General features: G+C 37.9%; 1 non-coding gene across 1 annotated transcript; it reads right to left on the bottom strand.

The window, feature by feature from the left end:
* Nucleotides 1-967: 967 nt before the first annotated feature.
* Nucleotides 968-1,073, bottom strand: LOC143604826 (small nucleolar RNA R71). The gene has a single exon (XR_013148366.1). It is a non-coding gene; the product is annotated as a small nucleolar RNA R71 (small nucleolar RNA).
* Between the last annotated feature and the right edge of the window lie 6,682 nt (nucleotides 1,074-7,755).

Consider the following 7,755-nt stretch of genomic DNA (forward strand, 5'->3'; position numbering starts at 1 on the left):
ACCAAGATCAACCAATCCCACAAAATGAGCCTGTATTCAACCAGAATCCGAATGTGAACCATAACAGACATCAAGTGAACCGTGCTGGTGGTAACCGGAATCGAAGACCGCAAAACTTTGACGATGAATCCTCAAGGCCGAAAGAAGAAGTTATGAACCATTAGGAGCCTTACCCAATCCCACCTGTGTTTCAACCCGGAAACCAAGATCCACCTCCTAATCAAGAACAACCCGGCCCACAACACATCCCACAAAATCCTCCACTCAATGACTTGCCGCCACTAAACCAACACCTTAACTGAAACCGTAGAGCCCAAAGACAGTATCACATGAGGGATGATTGGTCACTCAGATCTGAACTACCATATTTTCAAGGTGCGGTTGATTTTGAGAGAGAGAACAATAGAATAAGAGGGTTTGATGATTTTGAGGAATTTGAAGATGAGGAAGAATGGGAAGACATACCTAGGGGTCGGTATTATTAGAGAGACAAACAACAACAACCACCACGTAACCGCAGGCCACGAAGAAGACCAATTGTGCAAGAACCACAGGTTCCTGAGTATGAGTTTGATGATGGGGTTCCGAGAGCATTTGCTCCACCACCAGTTCAGGGGGTTCAAAGCCATTTTATTCCACAGGTGGCTACAAATCCCTTGCCAATCATTATGCCGGTGAGAAATGGAAGAACTTTTTCAATCAGACAGAGTAGCTTAACCGGATTACCCACGTTTCATGGAAAAGCCACAGAGGAGCCGTATTTACATTTGAGTGATTTTAACTCTATCTGTGTGACAATCTCCAGTCAAGGGTTTACTACAGATGAGGTGAAGATGGTAGTCTTCCAATTCAGTTTGAAAGATGCAGCAAAGCAATGGTTCCTCTCACTACCGTCATCCAGTATTATACGTGGCAAGATTTGCACAACAGTTCTTAGATGAGTATTATACGCCACAGCGAACTTTAGAAGCTAGAACATCTATCAAAAATTATCAACAGCGTACAGGAGAGACTTTTTATGAAGCTTTTCAGCGGTTCAAGTTTTTGTTGAGGACTTGCCCTCACCATGGCATAGCTCTGTGGGAGTTGATAAAGGCATTCCATGATGGTTTATCGACTGACGATGTGCGAGACCTCCAATCACCCACTAATGGATCTTTTCTAATGAATTGTGAACATGTGGATTGGGGGCATCTGGAGAGACATGCTTTGAATTCTAAGAGATAGGCCCAGTTGAACAGAATGATAAAGAGGTCAGTGGTGAAAGCAGTAGATAGTGGAAGTTCAGATGATCTGATGGCAAGGTTAGAAATGAAGTTAGATTGTTTAATGGTTGCTGGTACGAAAGAAAAAGAGAAGTCGGGAAAAGCATATCCGGTTTGTGAACGGTGTGGTGAATTAGGGCATGATTTGGCAAGTTGTGGGGTTGCGAAAGATGATGAAGATGACGAGGAAGAAGAGGTTAATTATGTTCAGGGTGAGAAAAGGTACAACAACAACAATATGAACTCGAACACCTATCACCCGGGACTCAGAAGCCACCCAAACTTCAGCTATGGAAACCCGAACACTCAGCAGAACCCGAACTTTCAGGGCAGTTCTCAGAAAACAGGATATCAGTCGAATCAGAGACAGTACGGGAACAGTGCAGGTAGGGGTGTTCAAAAGTACCCGAATCCGAATCCATATCCGAATTATCCGATAATCCGTATCCGAACTATCTGAAATTTCGGATATCCGAAACTCGGATATCCGAAAATTCTGATTTGGATTCGGATAGTATTTTTTGAATTTTTCGGATAGTTCGGTTATCCAAACTATCCGAAATATTAAATTTAATATTTTTTAAATTTTAAAATGTAATCCTAATTGAATTTCATATATATATATATATATATATATATATATATATATATATATATATATATATATCTTATGTAATCCTAATTAAATTTATAAACATACAAACACCAATTTCACAGCCGTTCCTTTCTTCCCTAACAATTCCTCCCTTCTGGACTTTGACCTTCAATCAGTATCACACATCCATCCGCCTCTGCATCACCTCCAGTCCTCCACGACCCTACCAGTCACCGCCTCCGGCACTACCCGTCACTAGCCATCACCCCACCGGCGCCGCTGTCACTCTTCCTTCTACACCGAATCCACCACGGCTCATCCACCACGACTCCATCTTGTTATTTGCTTGTTTGTTTGTATTTTGAACTGTTAGGTTGTTAGATTGGGAAACCTAGATGTCGCGACTTGTAAGATGAATTTTAAAACAGGCTGTTGGTTTTTTCCTTTTTTTTTTCGGATATCCGAATCACTATTCGATCGGATATCCGAAGTTCGGATATCTGAAATTTCGGATTCGGATTCGGATTCGGATAGTGAAATTCACTATCCGAAAGGTCCGGATATCCGAAGTTCGGATATCCAAAACTTCGGATATCCGGTTTTGAACAGCCCTAAGTGCAGGTAATGGTTAAAGCGGGCATAATCAGAGAGACTTTGGGGGGGGGGGTACAATAAAGGCTATCAAGAGAGTTATCAACAAGACCAAGGAAATTCTAGGGGTAATAAAAGAAGAGTCAATCAAGGATGTCATGGATTTTATGAAGCAAATGAAGGCAGATCAGGAAGCTCAGAATAAAAGTGTTAATCAAAGGTTAGAGCTCCAGGAAAAAGCTAATGCATCAAGGGATAAACAAGTGAGTTAGCTAGCTGAAGAAGTGGCGAGTTTGAAAAGAAATCCATCCAAGCTACCAAGTGATACTTTGAAGAACCCCAACCATCAGGGTAGCAGTTCATCAGGTGGTAAAAACGTGCACGTTAGTGCCATCACAATTGAAGATAATGGGGTGAACAATGCGGTTGAAGAATTTGAAATAAGGGAACCACTCATCTCCATTCAGATTGGCGAGTTCAAGACCACCAAGGCACTTGTTGATTATGGTGCGAGTGTAAGTGTTCTACCGGGGAGTCTGTATGACCGGTTTGAGTTTGGACCTTTACAAGAAGTTGACACCACTTTGGTGTTAGCTGATTTCACTCAAAGACGGCCCCGGGGGAAGTTGGTTGGTGTCGCGGTAAAGGTTGGTGATTTTTACTATCCTGAAGACTTTCTTGTTCTTGAATATGCACCAGCAAGGAATGAAGAAGAACCTCGAGTGATATTGGGGAGACCGTTTTTGGCAACATCAAATGCTCAAATCAATTTCCGAGACAGAACAGTGTGCATGACCTTTGGTAACCGTAAGTTTCTTCTAAATATATTTTCAAATTCATTTGATTATTCTTTTGAAAATAAATATTCTAGGTCAGGTGCTACTAACAGGTGTCTTCCTCATGTAAGCGAGGATGACCCCAAAGAAGAGGGTTTTGTGTTTGATAGGTCGAAGTGGGAGAGAGAGATAGAGGAGTTGAATGCAGTAGAAATTCGAATTGAGGAGTTGGCTAATTCAGGTGATGATATCAAGGTTGCGAGTAAAAAGGTGGGTTATGATGAGACATGTGGAAAGAGTAAGAAGAAACCGCCAAAGAAGGAGAAGATAAAGAAGCCACCGGCGTTTGAGAATGAACAAAGAAGGGTGGCGTGTTTTGGGCCAAGGTGGAATACTATGGATAATGTATCACTTTGTTGGAGAACTAAGAAGAATGAAGCGGAGGAAGGTAAGCACTCCATTAGACCACCATAACCGCAAAATGAGGTAACGGTTCGGCTGAAGACCTTAACAAAAACTTAGCGCTGACCGGGAGGCAACCCGACCTTTTATTTTATTTTGTTTTGTTTTTCTTTGATTTTGTTTTTCTTTTTGCGTGTTACTTTTTGCTTGTGTTTTGCAGTCATAATAAACCCTAAGTGTGGGGAAGTTCATGGTGGTCTAGTCAAGATTCGGTGGAGCATATAGTGTAACATCAAAGTTTAAGGAGTTCGGGTCAAGTTTGCAACAGTACTTATCAACGAGACATGTTTGACAAGAGAGATTCGAATCAGGTGCATGTGTCTCTTTCTTTACTTTGCTTGTTAAAATGTTGAAGTTCCCATGTGTCACACTCGAATTTTAAATGAATAATTACATTGTGGACAATGTAATGTCTAAGTGTGGGGATGCGGGTAATGCTAAGAATGTCCTAAAAATTTTATACTTATACACAATGAAAAATGATAGAAAAACTGGACCTGTTAAAAAAATAATAAAAAAATTTAAAAAAACATATTAAAATAAATAAATAAATAAATAAATTAATAATAATAAAGGAACAGTAACACACTTAATTTGGGATGTGTCGGTAGGCTCAGCCGTTAAGAATGAAAGGACGGTTTGGTTGTTGACTTAATTGAACTTTTAATTGCTTGATTTTAGTGGGAAACATCTTCAGGTTTTGTTTGTTTAGCTAAGCCTGTGTAAGGACTGGGATGAAAGGCCGGGCCATACTCAAGCCTTTTGTTAGATTTGATCACCAATAGAAAATTTTAAAATATGAACAGACTATTAAACGATGCTTGGATAGGCTTAACTTTAGACTATGCTAGATGGCTTGTGATGTCACACCCCGACCAATGAAGGCGGAAACGTCGAGGCGCGACATGATTGCTCATTGCACAATGACACTATAAATTTACAATATTTAAACAACTCATTTAAATCCATATCATCATAAATAACACAACAATTGTTCATACAAAATGCCAAATAGATAGATAAACAAATAACTTGTTCTTTTATTTTCTAATATCCTAAAGCCAAGATAATAAGTTTCTTCAAGTAATCCAATCAAGCTAACATCAAACCTGTAACATTGCATAAAATAGAGTTTGTCAACACGAAGGTTGGTGAGCAATTTTCATAGTTTTGGACAATAAGTATATAGTATGAAATCCACAACTAGTATATGAAAACAATAAATAATAGCAACAATTTAGATAATAAAACCGTCAATAAGAATACATTGATGAACCGTCAATAAGAATACATTGACGACAATAATGAAATCGTCAATAAGAATACATTGACGACACCTTTCTATATGGGGATACCATATATACTCGGAATTAACGTATGATCATACTTTGATGAGGCTACCGGCCTTAGCATTCAAGAATTTGCACATAATCATGTAAAGCATATAACACCAAATCGAGCATTTATTTAATTAAACATATACAATACGTGTTGTGGTTTAAGACTCAAGTATAAATCATTTGAATTTAAATAAGTATGCAATGCCACCCCCAAAACGAAAGATGGAAAACGGGGGATGAAAAAGTACTCACATTAACAAGTAACTTGAGAGATAGTGTCGTGAATAATCGGAGAGATTGGTTTAACGAGCAAGACCTATATTAAACGGGTCTTGTGTTAGTAGGTAGTCTTGGAAGGTTTTAAAATAAAATACATGACAAATAAAGTAAATAAATAAAGTTTAGGATTTAAAATGTAAATATTTGAGAAATTAAAGAAACGAGTTTTGTAAAATAAGTTTACTCGAAACCGGGTCTCGGTATTCTATTCATTAGTTTTTTTCTTTTTTTACTCAACCTATGTTAAGTAATAATGTGGGTTAAAATGCGATATTGCAAAACCCTTGGTTATTAGAATACCAAAACGAGGTTTAAACGAGTGTTCGGGTTTGTCGGTTCGAGACTTGATAATTGACCAAGCTCGCAGTTAACTTCCCAAAATAATAAATGTTATGAGATAACTCAATAAAATCAAAATAGACTTAACCGAGTATGTAGTTCTATTGTGAAGAACCTTAACGTTCGTTAAGCGAGTATACGACCTTATCGGTTCGAACTTGTTATAAGATCAAGTTGGTTACCGACATGCCAAGTATGTTTAGAAATTAACTAAAATTGATTTAAAATATAATCTTGAAGAAAAATATGAGTTTTGGTGGCTAAAAACACACTTGTGTGTCTTAAGCGAGTGAAATCGGTTTAGTTCGGTTTTTGGTTCGGTCCTTGACTCGAAATAAGACCGAGGATGGTTACCACATACCCAATTACCATGGAACTTGTAAAATAACTTATAAATAATAATACTCAAGTTTTACATTCAAAAAGTTAACAATAAAGCTTTTAAACAAAAGTTCGGTTTTTGGTTCGGTGCTTGACTCGGAATAAGACCAAGGATGGTTACCACATACCCAATTACCATGGAACTTGTAAAATAACTTATAAATAATAATACTCAAGTTTTACATTCAAAAAGTTAACGATAATGCTTTTAACAAAAGTTCGGTTTTTTGTTCGGTTCTCAACTCGGGATGAAATCGAGGCTAGTCACCACATACCCAATACCATGAAACTTGACAAATATGAACAATAAACTAAAATATGTAGAAGTTAAGCAAGTATAACAAGTTATATGGTTAGATTTGTTAAATATATAAACAAGGACTACAAAGTCCTCCATGTAACCTTGCCTTACTAGCCCGACATTTCAACCGGCCGAGACCGGAGAAATGAAAGACCGAAGGTAAACAAGGAGTGTATATTATATATATGCTGTAACATCAAGCTTTAAGTATTGAGAAGTTAGTTAAAATGAAAGATTAGCTTATGAAGAACAACCTTAGAATTCAAGAATTTGAGAGAGAAATGAAGAAATGAGCAAGCACAAATGAAGAAGATGGGTGTGTATATATAGGGTAAGTTGAATGGGTCTTTCATAAAGGGTGTTTCATGAAAATGGGTTGGTTATAGACCCAAGAAAGCACAAACTACAAATGGGTCCTTCAAGTCTCCATTTTGGTAGTTTTAGTCCCTGGAGTTCGTTTTGAGCGTTTTCGGGGAATTTGAAGAACCGAAAAGGGTGTTTTTTTTTCCAACAACTATAAAACAAATATTTAACATACAATTCATCATTTTGATAATATCGAAAGGTTCGGGATACAAAACGCGTCGGGTTTACATTAAGAATACAAGTATAAAATAACCCGAAATTGACAAATGTCACATGTGATATAAACATAACGAAAATGCTTCTAGTTTAAGTGGTTAACGCTTCATGGGTGTATGGTTTTATAACCTTAAATCCTGTATTGATGGGATGCTCTAGGGTTCGGAGACCATGGGTCTTTATACGGTATATCATCTGGGTATTCATATCTCCTAAGTGGATTTATGAATATTAAATGAGCTCAAAGAGCAAACCCGTAGTTTATCTGCCAAATATAAATCATTAAACATGATCATTACGTGCTTTTAAAGTACAATTACACTACTAACTAGATCATCCATGCTATTAGTCATATGGGGTCCCCGTGCTCGCGTCTCATTACCATTAAGAAACGGACCACACGGGACACGTCATATGTAAGCTCTATAGATGAATTCGTGCATACTCACCTATGGTGATGGACTTTGGGGTGTTTCTTGATAACGGGGGTATACCATGTAGTGGGGGCTATTTGTTAGTTAGTTATCTAATTGCACCTTAATCGTATCTAATGGCTATTCTGGTAGACTTTGATGCTTATGTTTAGGTTGGACGATAATATCCTTGATTGTTTTAGCTATTACATATGGGCTTGAAAGTGTACACTTTGTTGTGCAAAGTTTTGATCATCTAATTTTAAGGTTTAAGTCAAGTTGGGGTGGTCTGGCTTGGTAAAACCATAATGAAGCATGGTAAGGCGGCTTCAGGGCTTTGATGTGTGGGTCCCGCTTAATCACATAAACTAATGAATTTGTCACACCTTATTTTTTTCGGTAAGTGTTAGGGCATAAGTTTAAGTGGATAG

The sequence above is a fragment of the Bidens hawaiensis genome, unplaced genomic scaffold (genome assembly GCF_021521415.1).
Source record: "Bidens hawaiensis isolate Kalapana, Puna unplaced genomic scaffold, B.hawaiensis_p1.1 tig00067016_1, whole genome shotgun sequence".
NCBI classification, from domain to species: Eukaryota; Viridiplantae; Streptophyta; class Magnoliopsida; order Asterales; family Asteraceae; genus Bidens; species Bidens hawaiensis.